Source organism: Bolinopsis microptera, chromosome 11 (assembly GCF_026151205.1).
Source record: "Bolinopsis microptera isolate Bmic1 chromosome 11, MBARI_Bmic_1.0, whole genome shotgun sequence".
Lineage (NCBI taxonomy): Eukaryota > Metazoa > Ctenophora > Tentaculata > Lobata > Bolinopsidae > Bolinopsis > Bolinopsis microptera.
The window spans coordinates 4,265,592-4,290,029 of record NC_087082.1 but is presented as its reverse complement, the minus strand read 5'-3'; the positions used below and the strand labels follow the sequence as shown (position 1 = coordinate 4,290,029).

The window sequence follows — 24,438 nt, the reverse complement described above, 5'->3', positions numbered from 1 at the left end:
ACCTTCACCACCTACTACACCTGTATTACCTATATTACCCATTGTGACCGATCAAAAAGCGAAGCTGCCAGTGTCGTTAACTTACTGAATTGTGGCCAAACGTTCCTGTCGAATCATTAATTGGTCTCTGTAATTGTGCATGGTATTTAGGATTGTATGCTCGCATTTTTTCGACATCTAGTGCTATTTGCTTTACCCCTACATAAGGGAGGCAGTGGCTTGTTTAGCAGAGCCGCCCAGCCATCCCATGCGTCAGCACCACCTAACATGTGTGTTTCCGCGTGCCGATGAAGAGTGCAACAAAGAATCACATCAATAAACACAGCTAATAAACACTACGTAGTAGTCTATCGGCCTCTTATCAGCCTTCTCCTTCTCTCCTTCACAAGGAGCCAGGCCAGTTAGGTGCCCATTATATCCCAGCGCTGATCGCGATAGTGTCACCGTGTCACCGTGTTATACCGTTACAACTTTCAAGTGTCAAGCACTCTAGTAGAACACTTGTGATATTTAGCAATTGATTACTGTCCCCGGCCGGCCCGCCGTCCTAATATGTCGCATTAAGACCGAGACTTGAAAATTAGGCAAAGCTGCCTGCAATCTCCATCATAACTACCTTATTCACTATATAAGTGAGCAAGGAAGAGAAATTAGGCCGATTTGCAAGTTCACATTATTCGTATTTTAACAGACCTCAGTAGTAGACGGCATTCGTTTCCACACCATGAATTACCAATTATTAAATATTTAGGGAGCAAACCCAAAACACACCTAGCTGTGCTCTTCCAAATACTTCGCATTAAAATCTCAAATACCTCAGTGCGATGTTTGGACATTATAAGGATATAATCCTCCTATCCCTCAGTGTGCCGGATACATCAACATCATCATAAACAATAATTTACAGTGTGTGTGACCTTCTTCTTTCGCTTAAACTTTAAAAGCACCTCCTCGGCTCCTCCGAGTCACATATGTCTCCTGCCTATTATAATTAGATAACCCAAGAGATGAGATATCGGTCATTTCATGCTATCAAGTACTCAAGTACCCGGTATAATTAATGGATCCCTAACTATGCAAGTCTCCCCTCCTTAGGTCTGATAAAATGACATGGACAGGGAATGGAATCCTGAAGCGTTGGCCGAGTCCTAACGATTCCGCACCGCTTTAATTACAAGGTATGTAGCTGTTGAAGGGTTAATTACTTTTCGCTGCAAGTAATTATTTTATCAGTTTTAGCTTCCCCACTTATTTGATATCTTTTCTTACTTTAAGCGTTGTATATTTTCGGTTTTTTTCAAGGATCTACTTTTGTTTTAACACTTTTTGTACCCGTTTTTATGTTTTCTTTCATCACTTCTACTCCTCATCCCGTCCAATTCATGGCCAGTAAGAATCTCCTATTCTTCAAAGTACTATGTGCCACCATTTTAAGAATTTCGGAGTTGTTTTAGAATACATGAGCCGTCAAAAATACCTACTTCTAAAAAGTTGCTTAAACTACTGTAATGAAGTTTTTTGACAAAGTTAAAAATTTTTCGTATCATATATTAAATCTGTTTTTTATTCTTTGTGGCCTGAAATAACTTTTGAGTGTCTGATCTCTCCTCACCATCCCGCTATTCGTTAAGCTGGCACATTTTATGTGCGCACACACAAAATATTAGCAACAAAAAATGTTTCAAGTCTACACGCTAAACGAGTAGAGTAGTAAATATTCGTACCCTTTCTAATTTTTTCCTGAAGAGGACCTCCAGTGTCCAACCCGGCTCAGTGACACGTGCAAATTTGATGTGGCCAGTGGCCTATAACAAGGAAACATACTCCATCACCTGATTAACGCAACAATTGTTGCCTCCTTCACTCTAACCTGTGATAATATGCGAATAAAATGTGCACTAATTTAGGTGATTGTTCAGGAAGCGGTGTTTGCAATTTCGCACCAACCCTAGACTCTAATTAGAAAGGCTCAAAATGTAACATTAATGCAATGCTGTACTTTGTAGTTGATGATTACATATCAATGGCTCTTTTCGGTCGGGAACCTGCCGATTTAATTTCGATTGTTCTGCAAATGATAGCTCGCATTACCGTAGAGCAGAAGAAACGTATTAAGATCAGTTAGTTGGCCACCATATTTTACTGTGAATTCCGATTGTTAACGATTGAATGTGTGGCTGGACCCACGGGTGCACTGTAAAACTGTTCTAATTCTAGGATTCAGTGTCCCGTTGATCTAGTTTGCTGGATTGTGCAATGTGCAGTTGGGTCTTCAGAGCATGAACTGAACACTAACTTTTGATACAGGGTTTCTGTGGTGAACTCTATCTTTAGACCTGAGTTTTATTTATTCAAATCTTCTAAGTACAAGGCTGGTTTGTCTGGGGTGAACTATCAATATAACAGAACTGAGCTTTACAAGGAGTCTTACATCTTAACATTAATCCCAGTGCGAGGAATTTATCATGTAGACTGTATATGTCATGCAATGTCTGTTATCGGAGAGCCACTATTCTCAGAGGTTTCTGCAGATACAATCAGTGATAGTATTTTCGTAATTTTAAATTGAATTATTATTATTCTATAACTATAAGGCTACGTAGTTTTATGTAGTAAATTTAAGCAGCTCAATATCTATAGTTTCAGATGGATACATAGACGTTTCATAAAGCATATTGAGAGCAACATCCCGCCTTAGCTTTGGTATCACTTAATCTTGATCCGTTTCTTGAGTATTATTTTAATAGGATTATTAATCAAATAGTCCTATCAGCGAAGTGACATCATCCATTATTCCTGATATCATCGCCGTAGCTTTTTTGGGGGTCCCGTATCGATCTGGACTCTGACTGATCATATTGGGACACTTTCAGACCACGTTTCGACAAATTAATTTTGTTAATGTACGGGACCGCACATCTTGTCGACCTTATAGTGATCCAATTCTTTAATCTGATATAAGTCAAAAAGTTGTCTGCTTCCTCATGTCAATAGTGTCACGTTGATACAATACAGTTTTGTCTCCGAATTTGCTAGACGTCACACCGCGACCATAATCCCCGGCACGTTTCCTCGTCCAGCACCGGATTTCATCATCAAAGTACCTGTCAATCCTAATCCTGATATCTGGAGTTGACCTCACTGCACAGAAATTAAACTGATCCAGTCAAAGATTTGACTAGCTCCCAGCCCTACAACGGACATCAAGAGTCTGATCGCTGTAAGTTTATAAAATCCCAGCCAATTGTCAACTCTGGAGGAGTCCTTGCAAATAAATTTCGATATTTTAGGTCTCGAAAGGACGGTCGGCACAGTACTTGAGTTTATTATGTAAGGGAGTTTTCTTATCGTCACCTAGGCTCTCTCCGGTGTGCTGAATGTTTGAACAGGTCTGGATCTTGCCAGAGCGATCGATTCTTAGCTTGAAATATCCCGCCTTACGTGATATTGGTCATAAGTGTAGCCTAGATGAATATCAGACTGCTTAGACTGTAAATATTTAATTAGTAAGGTTGTCTGACTGCTTGAAGACGAATTTTTGTCCCTCGTAAATTGGTCAAATTTTGTCTATAGTTTGACGTATCACTGTAGTAGATCATTGTTGGAACTTACCGGGTCCTTGTTCGAAGCTCCGGGTCATACATCTTCGTTTTACAGGGTTTTGCAAGGTAGAAACAACCTATGCAACCACAAGCGTCTATCTTAACAATAGCATCTTTTAATTTCTGATTAGGTTCCTGGGACACCGACTTAATCCCCTGGGAAGTTGATCAGATACAATGTTTCCAAAAGGGACAACCTCTATCAACTGATCCAATTCAACACCGCAAGTACATGTCATGCGCTCTTAGCCCGAGGGCTTGGAGAATTTCATTGTAAATATGAGGAATGTACATTGAGATAGTGTTTACAGTCACACACCCATATATTGCCAAATTATTGTAAGGAATAATTCTTAATTCACTGATTTTTGGAAATGCGTGGTCCGTTAGTTTCAAACGATGCATGCGCGGTTTATTTGTCCAGTTAGCATCGCTCTATCGCCCGAGGTTTAGCTTATTGGTCTAGTTTTAAAATACATTGTAGCGAAATACGTGTATTTGTTTTCGTATTGATATTGAAAAATCGCATTTTTGAAGTATATTTAAAATTTAGGAATGCAAGTGTATTTTACAAATTACAATTATCCAGCGAGCCTCATCTCTATCATGGTACGAGGTTAACTATATTTGTATCTTTCCTGTCTTGTTATGTGGTATTGACTAAGTCTATATTATGGGATAAATGCGGAGTTATTCGTGACAGGTGTTTCAATGTCCCGCCCACTAGTACCGTGTGTGGGTTTTGTGAGGTAAATGTAATATCATTTTATTGACACTCCTATTTGTATAATAGGAGCTGTAACGTATTTATAGCCTGCTCAGACTTTTTCTATTCAGTTCCGCCAATTTGTGGAGTTTTGGTCGACTAATTTTGGTCGCGGCGTCATGGAAGCTATACCATTATCAGGCTTATACTTGTGATACTTAAAGTTAAAATGTTTTTGGTACTTTTGTGTTATTTTTATTATAGTTTTTCTTGCCGCCATGTTGAAGGGATTTTGAGAATTTTTATCTAATTACCCTATCATGGCTATATTTATGGTGTCCCTGGTTCTCGTTAACCCAAGCATTTGGTACCTAGAATGATGCAATTCTCAGGGCTTGCGTCTTCTTTTATCCCTTTTCCTTTTAGTTTTACCGCAAATAATTAATTGTTTTGTCTACTTGAAGTTAAAACCTGCTTCGTTAACACGTGCTTTAATGTGGCTTTCTCACGTCCGTATAGCGTAACCTCTTTGCGAGCACCGAATTGACTTGTTACCAATTAATCACCAGCCAGTCTCTACGCAGGTGAAACCGCAACAAGGGTCCCCATATTTCTTTCGGACCTGTCGGTTAATGTTATATGAAAACAGCAGGAACTTGCATTAGTGGCAACTCTGCTAGAAGTTACCAATGAAAAGTGTTCCCAATTGCAAGGACTAACAGTCTGAAAACGGGTTTAATCGCGACACACAAAGTACAGACGTAATATATATCCTACTGAGTCATACGATTTATACAGTCGACAATTGCAAGGCAGATCGTCGAAACATTTCAGCTTTTACTAGATTCTAACAAGATTTTCCTAATTCAGCTCTGTCCCGACGATCTGTTTCAAGCTCATTGGTTTAACGTCTCCGTTTTAGAAGGTCTTTTACCTGGAACCTTATCAATTATCGATATTAGCATTTCTGTGGAACGGATGTTTAAGAATTGATTAGTTAATGTCGAAACTTTGAAATTCTTTATCAGACTGAAAATCATCATGCTGTTATTTTCCCGTGTATCCGTTTTCTCACAATTGCCTTGAAATCAAGGAATTGACAGATGAACATATGTAAAAGTTGTAACTCACCTACAAAAAATCATTGATCTTAATCACTACCTATATTATGATAATCCATTTACGGAGATTTTTCCAAAAAGCACTTGATCATGATGTATAAGTTTTATACACATTACACAGTCTGTAGTCTTCTGGAGGCAGACCTCGATGCTATTCTGGGAGACATACCTCGATGCATTGGTATTTTTGTAATCTAAGGAATTTGGTGATGACGATTACAAAAAGAATCCATGAACGACTAAATATGAATTATGATACGTTAATGTGAGTTTATGTCTGATCGTTTAATGTACGATATAAAGCTATGATCATGGGATATACTTATAATGACCTGTCTTACCAATTCAAATTAGCGCATGCTTTTCGCGATTTCATTCTCGCTTCGCACTAAGGATCCTAAGCAATCGCGCTTGATTGGATCATATTAAGAATTTTAATGATTAAATTAGATTAATGCTCTCCGCAATCCAGTGAAAATTGAATTCTGTAGTGTTCCATTATATCTTACGTCCGCGACACGGGATGCTATTGCAAAATTGGCGGAAACTTGATATCTTTAATCCACGTTTATCTCAATCAAAATTTCCGATACCTATATGAAGTTCGACCTAATCCAGCACTTTATGAGTCTGATGAGCTGGTCGTGAGTGGTTCAGGTGGAAGGTAGAGGGAGGGAGGCGGTTGTCTCGTACAGATCGTGTTCGTGTCTGGTGCTTTGAACCGGGTTTTATAACCACAAGTTAACTACCCCTTCTCTTCAATTTCCCTGTACCAGTTAACTGCACCTTCTCTTCAATTTCCCTGCACCAGTTAACTGCACCTTCTCTTCACTTTCCCTGCACCAGTTAACTGCACCTTCTCTTCACTTTCCCTGCACCAGTTAACTGCACCTTCTCTTCACTTTCCCTGCACCAGTTAACTGTCCCTTCTCTTCACTTTCCCTGCACCAGTTAACTACCCCTTCTCTTCACTTTCCCTGCACCAGTTAACTGCACCTTCTCTTCACTTTCCCTGCACCAGTTAACTGCACCTTCTCTTCACTTTCCCTGCACCAGTTAACTGCACCTTCTCTTCACTTTCCCTGCACCAGTTAACTACCCCTTCTCTTCACTTTCCCTGCACCAGTTAACTGCACCTTCTCTTCACTTTCCCTGTACTAGTTAACTGCCCCTTCTCTTCACTTTCCCTGCACCAGTTAACTACCCCATCTCTTAACTTTCCCTGTACCAGTTAACTGCACCTTCTCTTCACTTTCCCTGTACCAGTTAACTTCCCCTTCTCTTCACTTTCCCTGTACCAGTTAACTACCCTTCTCTTCACTTTCCCTGCACCAGTTAACTGCCCCTTCTCTTCACTTTCCCTGCACCAGTTAACTACCCCTTCTCTTCACTTTCCCTGTACCAGTTAACTACCCCTTCTTTTCACTTTCCCTGTACCAGTTAACTACCCCTTCTCTTCACTTTCCCTGCACCAGTTAACTACCCCTTCTCTTCACTTTCCCTGCACCAGTTAACTACCCCTTCTCTTCACTTTCCCTGCACCAGTTAACTACCCCTTCTCTTCACTTTCCCTGCACCAGTTAACTGCCCCTTCTCTTCACTTTCCATGCACCAGTTAACTGCACCTTCTCTTCACTTTCCCTGCACCAGTTAGCTGCCCCTTCTCTTCACTTTCCCTGCACCAGTTAACTGTCCCTTCTCTTCACTTTCCCTGTACCAGTTAACTGCACCTTCTCTTCACTTTCCCTGTACCAGTTAACTGCACCCTCTCTTCACTTTCCATGCACCAGTTAACTGCACCTTCTCTTCACTTTCCCTGTACCAGTTAACCGCACCTTCTCTTCACTTTCCCTGTACCAGTTAACTGCCCCTTCCCTCACTTTCCCTGCACCAGTTAACTGCACCTTCTCTTCACTTTCCCTGTACCAGTTAACTGCACCTTCTCTTCACTTTCCCTGTACCAGTTAACTGCCCCTTCTCTTCACTTTCCCTGTACCAGTTAACTGCCCCTTCTCTTCACTTTCCCTGTACCAGTTAACTGCACCTTCTCTTCACTTTCCCTGCACCAGTTAACTGCCCCTTCTCTTCACTTTCCCTGTACCAGTTAACTGCACCTTCTCTTCACTTTCCCTGTACCAGTTAACTACCCCTTCTCTTCACTTTCCCTGCACCAGTTAACTGCACCTTCTCTTCACTTTCCCTGTACCAGTTAACTGCACCTTCTCTTCACTTTCCCTGCACCAGTTAACTGCACCTTCTCTTCACTTTCCCTGTACCAGTTAACTGCACCTTCTCTTCACTTTCCCTGCACCAGTTAACTGCACCTTCTCTTCACTTTCCCTGCACCAGTGAACTGACCCTTCTCTTAACTTTCCCTGTACCAGTTAACTACCCCTTCTCTTCACTTTTCCTGCATTTTTAGACAAATCCCAACCTAACGTCAGCGGCCTTTATACCCATACCGGGTCACACTTATAACCGCATATTCCTGAACAAAGAGGACCCTTCAGATAGCAGTCCGAGGTAGTGTGCGGAACAAAGAGGACCCTTCAGATAGCAGTCCGAGGTAGTGTGCGGAGGTGCCTTTTCTCCTCCAAAGTATCTTCTCCATATATCACATGATCACCTGCATTAATGGACCACATACCTGACATTGTCCCACCCAGTGCAGGTGTTAAGTTGATAATCATGTTAATAGTTAATGGTGACGATGATGTGGGATTGTTCTGATATTGAGTTGGTTGGTAAGTCGATACTGTGTCCTCGGTTACCGGTTATTGGATTTCATAACTTCTGTCATTTGCGTACAGTCCCAGCAGCTATTGAAGTTCAGAATCTGGGATGCGTCTGCTCTGGCCCTGCCTAGTTTTGTTCTTGACACGTATTTCTCATCAGGTCTACAAATATTTTGGTGTGTGTACCTTAAAAATTGCAAGACTTTATCCAGTAAAGCAAACGACCAGCGAAAGGGTTAAAGTCAATTTGTCATCGTTCAACAACCCTGCCCTTCTCAGATTTTACTCGTATTTTCTACCATCTTCTTTTTTACCCCTGATCAATCACTAAAAATAACCTTCGACACATTATTACCGAACAGCAGTCCAACCCTGATCGCCCTATAGATGTCATATCTTTGTTTTCTGATTTCTGTTGAGCAGGAATGCCTCTGTCAAGCTGATGAAAGACTGTCAGTTAATAATAGCCAGAATAACAGAAATAAATTCACATTGTTAAGATGAAAGCAATAATATAATATTAGAATGCATCATAGCTTCACTATGAAAGGTGGGACCGGCCTAACTTATTGTTCAACAGTTTGTTTGCAGCGGTTTTTGGAAGGGCGTGTTTTGCTTATTGTCAGCAGGTCGCGCTGCGGCCGGCCAAGCATCGTTATGTAGGGGTCTTTGGTGGCCCACGTCCTCATACAACTTCACATATTCAGAGTTATATAAACTCTGCTCAGACTCTGCATTAAATACATGACATATGTTAGTAGCTGTGTTTTATTGTTCTCGTTTTAAAACCAGTTCAGTAGTTCAACAAACCAGCTGCTCCAGGGGGCTCTGTTTCATACACACTTCGAACAAAGCTACTAGAACACTGTTCTACCGACTGCTGGGCGGGAAAACGTCGTTGACCAATCACCGAGTGCCATTTGTGTTCCGCTGACCAATCCGCATGCAGGACGCACCATCACAGTTAAGATCACGTGGCTTTCGTCATTTTATCGCTACGAGTTAAACTCGGAGCTGCTTATCATCGTTTTCAGCGCTCTTTTCTTGTGATTTTAACACTAGCACTACAACTGTCGTGTTATTTACATGATCTTTAATTATTTCCTGTGCGTTTAGTTTACGAGGTTAGTGGATGTTTAGAGTTGTTGAACGTACTACATTCGTGTTTTTATGTCCATTAGGACTACTTAAGTTGTGCTTAATGTTTTGAGACAAACGCATTAAAAAAGGCTAACAGTACTAGTTGCGGTTTAGATAAATTCAGCCGTTCCGTGCATCATGCTGTAACAGCCGATTGGGGCAGTTTTAAAAATTTTGATATGTTCAAATAAATTAATATACATGAATGTCAATTGTTTGTAATAGTCATGCATCTGCGCCATCTTTAGATGTAATTTGTTCGCAAATAGTTGCTCTGAATTTTTTTTCAATAGTCGTTACATATTGCTTCTGCCTAGGACCGTAGACGTACATTGATCCGACTCGTGTACACGCTGCTCTTTTCTCATATCTTAGTTCTTGTCAGTACGAACCTGCATTTTGTTGAAAAAATGCTTTAAATTTTTGTCTGCTTAGGTTAATGTTGCTAATTATAAAGCGATGCCGACAGCTTTGTAACTAGATGAGCGTTATACTTATATGTTATGCGAATATGTTTTTGCCGGATCTTGACCTCGCCAAACTGAAGCGTTTGAGTTTTTATTTCCTTAATAATGATTCCTACCTAAGTTATTTGCTGTGGATTAATGCGATCCTAGTTGTGAATCTATTTTCGGTGAAATCCTTGTTGCGAATCCATATTTCGGTGGAATTTGACCTCTTGAAAAATTAACGTTTGATTTTACCTAGTGTTTGCTTAATGTAGTAATTTTTTGCAGTAAATGTGATTTCGCATTCTTGCAAGATGACTTTAAAGATTTGAATTACTCTGTAAAATTTGCAACATATAACATATAGACAGTTGACTGCGTCCATAATTAAGGATGCATTCGTGTAACGAGTTTTTACCCTTTTGGTCGGACGATAACTAATCGCATCGTTGTTAATGATATTCTTTTCTAGTGGATTCGAGAAACCTGTGGCTGGCAGTGAGGTGTTAAATTCAATTTCGTTGATCGTGCCAATTTATAAATATTGATTTATATACCAGATTTATAAATATAAACGAGTTATAAATTACCTTAATTACCTAGTTTTAAAAGTTTCAGGTCGTTACGGTTTTAAAGTTAAACCTTAAACAATTCTAAACCTAAGGTCATGACCACTTTGGGCATCCACGTACCTATTTCTCTATTTGCGAAAGCCACCTCTTGTTCAAAAATTAAATCAAAGTATCACCATTTAATGTTGGAAATGGTAATGATCCATGCCCTATTATTATATGGCCTTCATGACCAAAGAAGTAAAACCCAAATTTAGCCTTGTGCCTTTCACCAATTTTTGATAGGCGTTTTAACATTTTATAAGAGTGTAACTGTAATACTTGAATAAAACAAGTAGCAACATTCACCGTAAACGAATTATGTTAATTTTATTTTACTTTTCCACAGTAATTCGGCATAATTCACTGATTTAAATGAGAATCAGACACTTTGTAAAAGTAGCTCAGTTTTTCATTTTTACATTGACCGTTTTTGTAACTGAACTGCAGCGGATAACTAAGTAATTAAGGGCACTGCACCTGTGCACTTAATTAATTCTAGCTCTCTGCTATTTTAAAACTTTGCATTTTTTGTATGTTTAAATTTGCATTTTATTCGAGACCACTAATTAAGGGCGGTGACGGCCTTGTTTGTGTTGAAAATTCAGCGAAATGAAATTGAACCGTTTTATAAGCCCCTTACGTGTCTTTGATCCATAATTGTCTGTAGACAATTGAGTTGGATAATTATCTTCACTTTACTTCCCTTGACCATCCATATTTGTTCCTAAACGTACCTGCCAGACATTTTAGTTGGAGAAGGCCTGTAAGCCGTAAAAAATAGGTTGTCAGCTCATTATATTTTCTTTCGGATTAAATTAGTTGAAAATTTGTGCAATTTTTGATGAACCAAACTGACTTAATATCACGACTAGGATTGATAGTTTAAAATAGATAAGTACTGCTTCATGGTTCATGGAATTTAGTTTTTAGTTTGAATAATTTCGTTAAACATCCAGAACAAACGCTTACTTACAGAATTAAGTATAAGCTTTCTGAAGTGAATAGAATTAGTTACGACTAGCATTAATTGACATTTGACATGTTGGTTTATCCTGCTCCGCATACGAAGCTGCGACCGCTTCGGACGCCAGGGAGCATTATATATTTACTTTTCTTCAATCTGTCGCCTCCAAATGTAAAGGGGCAGGGCATGGAGTTCTTTAGAATTTATTTTCTAGAATAAGAAGTTTCGAGCATTGTCTAGTATGGCGTGGGTCCATCGATTTCGTCTATTACTAGTAGACTGTTCCAGGGATTGAAATAGTTGTTGTCGAATTGATGAAAGCGGTAATTGATAATACTCCACTAAATCGAATGACTTGCATACAACATTTAATTAATTGTAATCGTTGACTTCTATCTGAATAACTTTTTGTCTGGATATAACTCACTTAAAGTAATGAAACTACTGTTAGTTTCACTTGCTAAACTTAACGTTAAATCATGTCCGGGCTAAATCTTAAGCCTAGTTAAGCACTTTGCAGAAATTGAAAATGAATCATTACCTAGTACATATATGTAATTTCAATATAAATGTTGGTAATTAAAACTTTACATTTCGACAGTATTAATTCCATATGTAATTTATTGCCCATATAACGATAACAAGGTTCAAAGTTGACGAAATTTCTCGTTAACAGAGAACTCCTAGCGGGTCACTATTCGTAAGGTAGACAAATATGAAATGTGTTATACCGCTGGAAAAACAAAGGATAACTGCATGCGCAAACAGCAATCCCGCCCTTCCTTCATGGACAAAACCACTTCTGGAATTACAAAACTGAACTTGCCATGACACAATCACTTACGTTCTCTGAATTTGTTTCGTCCTCGGAACACCTCAACAACTTTAGCTACAGTGAGCCTTGCTACGGACAGTAATGTCCCATTCTATTCGTTAAAAGATTTCAGTATATGGTGTTGATGTTTATACAGATTGGCCTACTTTTCGAAATTGGAGCGTTGACTCGCTTGTCACTTTGAGAGAAGGGTGGGAACACGTAAAAGCTAACTCTAAACATCTCCACAAATCCCAACTAGAAGTACGAGACCAGCTCCCATTTTCAAACTCTAATTCCACAAATTCTTTCTCGTTAATTGTGACGCTTATCCAGCCTGAGCCTAGGCTTTCTTAGACATAAAAAGTCGTTTGTTCCACTGCACGCCAGCTTCTTTCCGGAGGCATTGCGCGTGCAGCTCATCTAGTGTTGAGGCGTTTCCGAGATTTTTTCTTCTGTTCATCCTTTTCTAGAATCAATCAGTCAGTCGTAAGCATCTAGATTGGATTTTGAGCGTACGCTGATAACTAGAGTAGCTTTGTAGTGCGTGGGCGGGAGTTGTTATAGGGAGTTTAACTTGTTCCTTGTACTTGCAAAAATTCACACATTAACGAACAAGCAGCACAATATTTGGTGCTTGTTGCTACAATCTCCTGGATACTACACGTGACTCAGCTAATTTAGTAACTCAGCTTTAACCTAAAACAGAGAAAGAAGAAAATGTTCTACACTAAAAACCGGGTATTACTGTAGATTTTATTCGAATTTACAGTTTTGTGATTGATTTCTCTGCGGTTCATATTTAAAATTACGCAGCAATTTACTCCACGCTGTATAATGTTCTGTACATTTGTGATCCGTGTATTAAAAGCTATCATATTCCGTGTTTCCTCCGCGCCAGTTTGAAATTTCTGTTCCTCTTCTCCAAGTCATGAGCAAGCGTGCGTTTACCGCGATTTAATTAATCTAATTTATATCTATCATTAATTTATCTTATCAGATTTTCTAAGTAGTTGTATGCCAGTTTGTATTACTACATTCTTCGACGTAGATTTTTTTGTCCATTTTGCAAGATGTCACTCGTATTCTGTTGTCTCCAAAAAGATGGGTCAAATTGTCCGACGCTTATTTGTGCTCCAATCTGGTCGTGTTTGATAGCGAATTTCGTGATAAAGACATGCCACCTAACTAATTTACCCTGCATAAACTATAAAATTTTGTATTAATTTTTACGACCCTTTTGGAAACTGCAATTCGATTAGATTGCAGGGACTGACAATTTCGTTGTATATCATTGCAATTCAGCAGAGGTTGCACTAACGTGGCCATCTGTCATCTGGAAGGATCAGTTGTTTAGTAATGACCTGGTCTACTTCTCCCAAATGATGAGGTGGACAATGCTCTGTTCCCCCACGTAACCACGTTATGAGTCCGAATCTTACTTTTCAAAGGCCATTCCGACCGTAGAATGGGATTACGAATTTAAGACGGGGACGATGAAGTCTCAGTGAAAAGGATGATGATAAACCGGACCAACTTCAGATAGTGATACAACTTCCCGTGTTCGTTGAACTAATAATTATACAATACTGCGTAATAATGTCGTCAAATCTGTCACACAGTTTCGCTTTAAGCAAATCATTGTGAAGTACTGGTAGTGTATCGTGCTGATCATTTTCCAGCTTAGCCACCTCATTTACCATTTCAACTGCAGATGATAGGTCTCAATCACAGACTGGTGGATTTTGTCTCGTGATTGGGAAACAATTTCCATCATATGGTGCAGTTTGTATTCTCACAAAACTTTTGATTTAATAAGTTTTACTTTATTAAAGTTTTACTTTATTAAACCTCATTATCTCACTTATCCTCATTTTATTTTATTTGTGTTCTGACCGGAGAGTATAAATTTTTAATATTATCATGTGGGAGTAACAGCTGGATCGATCACCGGGCACTTCAGTGGGGCTGGTGGCTAGCTCTCAGCTTATAACATTACATGTCTACACATGAGGATGATTCGCTTCCTCGGCTCCTTCTCATCGGATATCAAACACGTTATATTACAGCTCGTGTCAGCTCGCACTCCCTATAAAATACAGCCAGGGTGTCCCTTTTTCTAACCACTGTCCAGTGTTCCCTTAAAGAGACACTTTCGAGAGGAAAGGGGTTCTGGCAAGCGCTAATAACTTTATTGGTCTGATACCGGATATCAGGAAATCGGGATAGGGTACGTAACTGCTGTTCGGGTAGCAGCATTTGTCTGCATACTAAACTCAAACTTATAGGTTTTTGATTTCCTCCAGCTCCTTTATAATTATATTCGACGATGTTTTAACTTTTGTACGTAGTAAATTCGAATGTTCCTCGTCTTGCATAATGGCAGTTATTGGGAACTCCGATACCTACGAAGAAAAGCGGTGAGGAAACTCCCATTTTAAATGGCAACCGCTAGAACATTAAAGTGGTGGCCATATTTTTCTGACACGTGACAAGTATTTCCAATCAGTAAGCAGATCAGATTCCTGCACAAATTATCGCGTGACGATATGTCTGGTTGCAAAAGCAATTGGTCTTTCAGTTTAACCCTTTTATATTGTCCGTATGATCAAAAACTAAACTCCACCCATTTAAAACAAAGCACCTCGTAGTTGGTACGCCTGACAAACTCCATCAATCTCAGCATGTTTAAGATTTAATGAGAAGGGTGTGCCACGTTTATGGGTACATAAACGTGGACTGGATTCACAGAGCTGCAGTTCCTCTTCGCGGTCCGGCCACCCGCGTCGCTTAACAAGTATTGGGGGCTGATTTATGATAAACCTTAATTTTTTTGCAAGATTTATCTGCAGAATGCGTGTCCGTTTTGCAGACACATCCAAGTTAGGATGCACTGTTTAGAAGTATCGATCTTCGTAGATAGCTGAGAGCGTGCAGAGTATGAAAGTGTACCCACTGCCGGATCCCCTAACTCGATTCGTTTTGATGTATGGCGTCCCAAGCTTGTGAGCTTTTCCAGAATGGATTTTATGCTGGAGGTGAGCTGTGATTTTTCTCCAAGTTGCTCAATCGTGCATTTTTCTGTTTCCATCAAGCAGCTCATAGGAGCCACACACTCAGATCTGTTGATTCATCATGGTTTTGTCACCAGCCCTGTCATTCAGTCACAAGTGCGGTCTTGGTTGCTGAATTTTCTCAGGTTTGCCGATCTAAAGGACTATAAGCCACTGAGTCTTAAAAGTGTATAAGATATTATTTTTACAACGATTCACCGGCTCCTATTCAAGAATATAGTTTTGTTTATCGAGAAACATGCTTCACGTACCAGTGATTCATTTCACAAAAAGTACAGACATAGTTAATAGTTATGATAATTTTCGGCTTATTTTATCATTCTCGCCAGGTCTGATTAATTCAACCTTCATAATATAATATTTGGCTTTTAGCTATGATTATTCTAAGGTAGAAATTCTTTTATAGTAGTTCATACGGTCTAAAAATGCAAGTGTTAAGGTATCCAAACGGAGGCAGTCAATCAAGACTGAAACTGATCACAACGTAATGGCAACAGTTTACAGAAAGGCTGAAATTGGGACAACAGTTGGGAACACTAGAAATTCCATAAATCTAGACAAAACGACCACGCTGAAATGATTACAATAGGTTCATTTTACTGACACCACGGCACAAACTAAACCAATAAAATATACTCATTAGAACGGGCCCTGGACTCTACGGCGTAAGACTCTACGGTGTAAGTCTCTAACCCTAACCGCCTAACCCTAACCCTAACCCTAACCCTAACCCTAACCCTAACCCTAACCCTAACCCTAACCCTAACCCTAACCCTAACCCTAACCCTAACCCTAACCCTAACCCTAACTCAAACCCTAACCCTAACCCTACCCCTAACCCTAACTCAAACCCTAACCTTAACCCTAACCCTAACCCTAACCCTAACCCTAACCCTAACCCTAACCCTAACCCTAACCCTAACCCTAACCTTAACCCAAACCTTAACCCAAACCCGAACTCTAACCCGCCTAAAGAGTCTCAAGCCGTATAGTCTTACGCCATAGAGTCCGGACCTTATTAGAACATCTATTGGGTAAATACGTGCAAGGCAGATATAAAACGAATATAAATGGGATAAGAAATGTCTTACTCTTATTAAATATTAATAACGAATCAAAAGAATTCCTGCTAATGTGGTTCTTAGTTATACTATTGTCTCTTCATTTAACTAACCATATTATTCCTGATTCAAAAAGGTGATTATCTTTGACTTCAGTTATTTCGATATTGATAAGAAAAATGTCTTATTTTTGCCTGGTAACTTCAGCCTATACAATATATTGATATAAATATAACATCTAGAAATATTTCATAACTAACCACCCACTTCCACGGCCCTACACGTCGCGCTATACTTTACCCTAAATACCCATCGGCTGAACGTCCGACCCACACTCACAAGCTTCTAACTTTACTCCAAAAGAAGCCCACTCTAAGAGTAAGAGCAATCCCAATCAAAACTGCTATTATCCAAACCTAACACTTTCACGTGTGCGTGGTTAAATAATTAAGAGTTTCTACTTTATTTGGGTGCGTGGTTAAGATTAGGGTAAATGTCTGTTTTCTGCAGAAGAACGTTAACAAATATACCAAAGTGTTTTACCAAGAACCACCCCACCAAATTTCCTCGAACTACTAAAATAATAAATGCAGTTATCAAAATGCTTTGAGGTTTAAAATGCTTTGAAGTTAAAAGGACAAGACAACAAAAAAACCGCCCTTTGTTACGATATATTATAGTAAATCATCGTCTTATTAACTTTCCCAAGATTATTACCAAAGTACCAGAGATTAATGGTCATTAGTCCCAGGTTAATCCGGGAATTATCCCCAGTATATGAAGAATGCTGGCTAACTTCTCACGACCATACGAAACTGGGCAGTTAAGGCATGATCATTTCAAGTGCATTGTATCCAATTTCTCACCAATTTTGATAATTCTTTTCGGTATTTCGATAACCATTCGGCATTTTGATAATCACACCGACGCCTACGTCCTTGTCCCCGACTAGGGTCGCTGTTGAGGCTGCCTAGCCCACTATTTGAGCTTGGAACCGTTGGCATTTAGATAATGATAGCGATAATTCAGTCACATATTTGCAACTTGTCGGCCTATTTTGTAATTTTGTCTCCTACTTCTCAGTTGTACATTGCAGAGTTATTTATCCGGATGTGTGCTCATCGGTAAAAGAGGCCTGGTCAAACGTTTTATCGAAACTAGTAAACTGAGATTTTAAATTTTCGTTGATAATTAAAGTTTATACGTATTTCATGTTTGTGGGATTAATTACACACTGGATTAAGATTATTAATGGTGACTGATAAGGCAAAGTTCACGGATGTACATGATCGCTTATGGAGACTTAAAACCAGTCCAGGTTTCAGCTTTTGACCTAGTTTTCGGCAAAAATTTCGACTAGTCGTTTTCTACCGATGAGAAATGAAATTGGTTAATTTATAGTTCTTCCGAATTAGTTGGCAATGATCGCAGTAAAAACACCACCATGCATGTGATCAAATGATGCAATCACTCAATGGAGATACAGGATCTAGTTGTAGTCCAAGAGATCAGTGATGTAAGATATCAATGACTGACGCACAGATCAGATCACAACATGGGCACGTGTCGTAGCTGAAAGTTCTTCTCTGCGCTCTTCTCACACTCTTCCCACTTCTCACACTCTTCCCACTCCCAGAAGGGGCAAGGGGGACCATTTTAGGATCTCAAGTATTTAATTTGAAAATCTGCAAAAGGAAGATTCCATTGTGCGATATGCCCCCCTTTCTGTGTGCCTGGGAAAATCAGCACTAAACACGAGGCCAGCAGGGGGTGCCCCGGACAATAACATCTTTACAGTGTACCTTACCAGCTTGACAAGCAGCCAGCTAGCTATTCAGCCAGCTAGCTATTCAGCCAGCTAGTCCATGTTAGCTAAAAGCCCTCATAACACATACAAACACAGGCACACAGCGCTCTTTTCTTAACACTTCCTTTCTCCTTCTTTTGAGAGAAAGCTGTTCAAACTTCAAACACGTAAACGCGGTTATCCTTGCCGCATGCCACTATTCCAGCTTTGTCTGGCACGGATTATTCTTATCAGGCGTTGAGACGTTTTGCTGGTTGCTTCGTTTTTTCTCACGTTGAGTGAGTCAGACCATGAGGGCAACGATGATAATGTACAAGGTTTTCGTGGTCGTGAAGTATGAGCATATGGTGACCGAATATTGGTCTTCAGTCTTAACTATTGTCTGTCATTTTAGAACTTATCATAGTCCTGAAAATTATTAATTTAATAGGGATCTCATATTGTTCTCTCTTTTTCTGTCATTTGTGCGTGTCTTTAACTCTCTCGGGCTACCTAATCGGTGGTCTAATCACGTCAAATCATAATTTACCACGCTTGTCGTGAGATCGCCAATTAGCTTGTTGCTCCCGGCTTTCATTTTACTGTACTATCACATAATTACGATAATTCGAGCAGATTATTTTAAATTTCGTCGGTATTTGAATCTTAAGACAAAGCTATCTCAATGATCCTGGTGTGATCAAAGGTTTTTCTGTATTAGCCGTGGTTCAAGATTAGGACTAAATATATATGCTGTGCAGCTGTGAGGATACTTAATATGTGAAGATCTGATCCTACTAATCATTGATCCTGAGAATCTTAACTTATAATCGGCTTAATGGACTCTGGACAGCGTTACAGCGAAACTATTTCAGCTTATGGTATCATAATAATGTATTAAATTAGGCGAATGACCTTTCAAATTCGTGTTTCCAGATTTGGAAAATTATAGAACATTAAGATAAGGTAGATGCTGACGTTGGAATGCAAATGTTGTCCAATGCTACTGGCTAAATGAATTGTAGCTGCCCATAAGTACAACTACAATATCACTGAATATGTTCAGTTCATGTTCCGGGAAGCTACCAATATCCGGTATTTGTTTCTAGCTGTCGAGTTTTGTCTCTTTCGTGCACTTCAAATTCCACCAACTCTTCCACGGAAATACGGAGCCAGAACACACCCAAACGTCTTCAATAATGCATTGATCTACAGGAATTTACTGCAAATTACTTTTCCTTCATTTTATATTTATTCGTCCTCTAAAAGTCGCTCAGTGACTGTAGAAGTTTGCAGTAGCATTAACTTGGTAGGATCTTGTTGGAGAAGCTGTCCTGCATTAATATTAACGTGGCTTCTTCCATCACAGAATTTGTGTCAGATTGCAGCCCAATATATCTCGGCCATTTCGCACCGTCTTAATCCATGTGCGGCAACTTTTCGTCCTTTAAACATAATTCTTGTTCCAAATATAGCATTTTTCTTGCTGTTTAAATCAATTTTAAATTCGTTTTTTCCCAGTTTATGTGTTTATCAAACTTAATTTGTATTTAATTTTCTTTTTCGTCATGAGCTCCATCCTCTAGTTTCGAAATTTGATTACTTCCTTCCCATTTGGGTTATAGGTCTCTGACGACAGACCATCGAACAATTACAGGTACTGGAAAGAACGAAAATCAGTTGTAGTGTTGCTGTAATAAGAACCGATGTCGAACGTGGTCATATAATTAGATAAACGGGTACAAAATTAATTATAATCGTGTGTTAATAAAGGGCTGTTTAATTATAGACGTTTACAGAGCTAATGATCAAGATGTTGTAGATAATATCCAGTTTTTCGCCTTCAACTGATATCATTTACAATCAGTAGTCAATGACTAGACAGTCATTTGTTATACAAGTCATCAATTAGTTTCAGGACTCATTTCTTGATTTATTTTGCAAAATTCAGCCAGCTCTGATCCTTGCTTACTTATTTGTTTAGAATAAAGACACCCCCGGCCCCCTTAAAGACGTGATTTCTGAGTGACCCGGTCCCAAACATACAATCATCACAAATTATCAAGTACACCATAACTTAGGAGGGAGGTTCAAAAGCTTAAACTTATGAAATGTGTAACAGATAATAATATTATTTTCCCGATAGTCCCAAACGTTTCGTCTAGGAAGGGGCTGGGTTTTCTAAATAGATGAAATATTTGGGTAACAGTTTTCTCGTTTGTTTAATCCTGTGCGGCGCTGAAACGATGGACACGGGTATTGATTAAACCCCGTGACAAAGGTTAAACCAATAATAAGCAGACAAACGCATATCCACTGGTTACTTCTTAATTAGGTTTTAAAGGCCCTTGTTCGTTTGAAAAGCATCTAAGCTTCTTCAATTGTCTGTATAAATGGACTAAATCATCCGTTTATTTGCAAAGGTTTAAACAGTTTGTCTCGTTTGTTTCATTCTAAGTGGTGCTGAAACGTTCAGACACGCTTCTTTTGACACTCATATATTAGACCCAGGCCCATGGACCATGGTCCAGGTTTAATAAAAAATAACCAGACTTATAAATTTCCGCTGGTTAAATCTTAATTACATAAGAACTAGTTTATTATAAATAGCATCTAAAATTTGATAAAAACTACTACAACTGTCTGTATAAGTGGACTAAATCAGCTGTCTATTTCAAAGTTTCAATTTCCTTGTTCTCGGCGCCTAGTTCCTAGTGGATAGCATTTTAAATTTAATCACAATCTACCTTAATTCGCTGTATAGATGGGCTGAATCACTCGTCTATTTGCAAAGGTTTCAATCTCAGGTTTATGGCTTTGTTCTAAAGGCGCCTTGTTCCTGATGAATGTCATCTGAAATTAAATAAAATTAGCCTCCTTTCTTTCGCTGTTAAGGACTAAATCACCACTCACCAGTCCATTTGCGTAGGTTTCGAGTTCATTGCGGTCTATGCTGTGCGAAGCACTCTCACCCTCGTACAATTTAGTTGATAACAGTATAAACTGCAATATTTGCCATACTTTTACCTCTTGTCGTAGATTCACCCACACTTTCATTGTCAACATGATTAAGTAAAAGAACACATTAATTATGTATTCCTTATGTGTAAGGAGGTTCCTTGTTAACCGCTAAGTGACTATCAACGCGCCAACCGCCTGTCATTTCTTCCATTATGAAAAGTATATAGCAGTCATGCACGTGGCCTCTCATTTTGCCGTCGATTTTGATGTGTTGCTTTTTATAATTGTGAATTAGAGCGTATGTGTGTGTGTGTTTTTTGCTTAATTTATTAGTTATTTTTCTTTCTTTTAGCGTGTTTTTAATACTTATCTGCATGAAATTCTTGCCAGCCTCTACATGATTTAACCACGATGAATTGTGCACATTTAAAAAATTTAAAAACTTGTATCATGTCCGTTCAAAAAGTTCGCTCAGATTCTGTTTTATGAACAGAGCCACTGATTCTGTCAACAGTTTATTTAATATATCAACGATTAAGTTATTAATTAACTGTAACGAAATTCTCATTAGGCAGGAAACACAGATGAACAATGTAGTGATGCTGATAAGATATTACTGTTTTTTGGCCCTCATCTATCTAGTACAAGGGGACTGCAACAGGAGCGTATATAAGATTCCTCTGGTAGACCACGAGTGTCTGGGCCAACGGTCGATAGTGGTGAGCTCTTTTTATCTTTAGACGAGTTATTAAATATTAATTAACCTCAATGCTTAAAAGTTTTAAATTTGTTGCTGTTACTTTGGCAAGCAAACGTTGTACGTGTTTATGTATCGTTACTTTGTAGGTAATTCAAGCATTTTTAAAACCTTAATCTAAACTTTCTGTTGTGTTTCAGGTGAACAATGTATACGGCTGTAGAGGTAACTGTGAAAGTGTCAGTCAACCCAAGCTCGTTACCACAGAGAGTGGAGTCGCCACAATCAAACCGGTCACTCACTGCAAATGCTGCACAGCTGTAAGTATTCTTTTCTCATGCTTCAGTTTTCTTTTTTGTTAACATGCCGTCGCATACTTTTAATAAGCATTTAGGAATTTTTGCGAGAAACAAAATTCAGTAGGACGACTATGTACTGATGAAAAATACCGGAAAATTATTAATATTCAACAAGTTTATAGCGTGCTAAAGTAAATAGTAAATTAAAAATAATAAGTTGCTAAACGTTTTACTTACAGTTGGAGGTGGAGAGAAGAACTTTCACAGTGCGTTGCCGTCGGAAGCTCGGCTACAAAACCTTTGAAGTAATGTCGGCGGTGATCTGCGCCTGTAGGAGCTGCGGCCCCGACACATATGAATACTCTTCTCGTAACAATAACAGAGACAATAAACGAAAACGAAACCGATCAATCGGCGCATTCGACGACTGGGCGAACTCTGAGGATGAGCTTGATGCAGGGTTGTTCGAGGAGCAGCCTACAGACGAGGAGGGCTCCGCAGGGCACCACAGTAGCCAGAGTACTAATTTTAGAGACTCTGATAGGCTCAGATAATGGGGATCACTGGACAGTCCCAAGTGTTTTCCATTCAGATTTCATGCATATACCGTATTTAAAGCTGGATGATAGCGGTTGTACTCGTCTGCTATAAAATAAGGTGCTGAAGCTATCAAGGTATATACGGAAGCTGCTGTAGCTGATGTTTTGCTGATTTCGCTGGATCAAGAGGAGCTGGACCCAGCACCCCAGAATTATGTCAATACGAAACAACTATTTATGAAACATTTTCTGAGGTTCAAGCGGGCAAAGGTCTGAAAATTGAGACCGAACGTGGCCCTTGCCCCTATATCCGGAATAACTGAAAGACAAATGTAAAAACATGACCTTGCTGAAGGCGTAGTAATTTGTACGATTTAGATCGGCTTAAATTTATGTATCTAACAGGGCTGGTCACTGTTGATGAGCTGGCTGGTTGCTGGCTAACTGCCGGCAATTAAAATTTCCAGTACATTAGATTTTTAGTTGGTTTTGGGGGTCTAGTGTAACTATACGTAACCATGAGTCGTACCATGCAAAAAGTAGCTGAGTTATGACAATTTATCGAGATAAGATCAAAGCCTTCTGTAGATTGTTAACTTAAACTGTCGAGGCAAAAGACTATTATGGGTCAGTTTAATTAGCGTCGTGCAAGAAAAATATTCAGAATCAGATGTTCGGTTACAGACAAGAATTACTCTGTTACAACACCGCTTGTTACGGTAGCTTTTTTCATGGCATCAAAACTTTCTGTTTCAAGAAGCCTTTTTACCTTATTTATGTGTTGTATGATCATTGATCACTACTTAAATAACTAGGTTAAATCATAAATCCAGTGGATATGAGTTAACGGATTGAAATCCGATTCGTCAGTCAATTTTCTTAACTTAAATCCTAATTTAAATCATTAACTTATTTCCAATAATCAGTTCGCGCTCACAATTTCACGTAAATGCGTGTAACTGTAAGAGAAAAACATTGAGTTCCTACTTGTGTTACTTTTACCTAGGTAGATAGCTAGTTTTAGTTTAGGTTCGTGTATATTATTTGATGTTTTGTGCGTGTAACAGCACTCGCGATCTTTTGTTTTTTGTGCTTGGCAATTTCCCGAGTTTCCCAACGCCACCGATTACACGTAGGACACCATCCCTCCAATGCCGCAAGCAAGGCTCGCTGATTTCATGCTGTATGGTTTATTTCGTCCTACTTGTGCAATCGTGTTGGCTGTTTTGGTGACGCTCGTGAAGTTTCCCCAACATGTGCTGAATGGCTTCTTAGGAGTGTTATTATCACCCATGATCGTTAATTTATGCGGGCAATGTTTTGCTGCTTTAAACAAGTTCATGTGAACACCCTCTATTCGTCCAATATAATTACATCCAGTTATTGCTGTTTTCCACCGCGGGTGTGGTGGGGAGATCGACTGCTCTTTCATGTATGGTACATATCAATATTGTATGCACGGAATTCCAAACTCTGGAGTCTGGTCTGCACACTGAATATTGGTATTATCAATTATTATTAATGGAGGTATGTATTTTTAAAAACCCCGTTTTTGGCTTCAAAGTTAAGGCCACAGGGGGGGGTCCGAGGTCGATTTTGAGATTTTGAGATATGTTGTAGAGCTCGATCTAAATTTTCAAATGCTTTTGTCCTTACCGAAAACAAAGTTTCCTATTTGAAGATATCGCGCGTTGAATTTTGAGGTTTACCTGTAATTCTATTGTAAATGAAAACTTTAAATGAAATCGTGTTCAAAATCTATCTTCTTTTTCAGTTTATGACTTAGAACCTTGTAACTTGGCAACAGTGTTCTTCAAGGTATTTTGAGTTTTTGTTATGTAACGATTTATGATATCTTGCTCCAAAGCTGAGATAT

The 24,438-nt window shown here is 39.1% G+C and overlaps 1 protein-coding gene and 1 long non-coding RNA gene across 2 annotated transcripts in view; one reads left to right on the top strand and one right to left on the bottom strand.

Annotated features, from left to right (window-relative positions):
- Positions 1–15,587, bottom strand: part of LOC134823383 (cytochrome c1-like) — a 79,043-nt gene extending 63,456 nt beyond the window's left edge. Inside the window, exon 1 of the mRNA XM_063834841.1 lies at positions 15,584–15,587. The gene's annotated coding sequence lies outside the window, so the exon portion shown is untranslated. The remainder of the gene's footprint in view (positions 1–15,583) is intronic.
- On the top strand, positions 1,094–24,124 carry LOC134823384 (uncharacterized). Its single transcript, XR_010161283.1, has 4 exons — positions 1,094–1,178; positions 21,599–21,746; positions 21,925–22,044; positions 22,263–24,124. It is a non-coding gene; the product is annotated as an uncharacterized LOC134823384 (long non-coding RNA).
- The last annotated feature ends 314 nt before the right edge of the window (positions 24,125–24,438 follow it).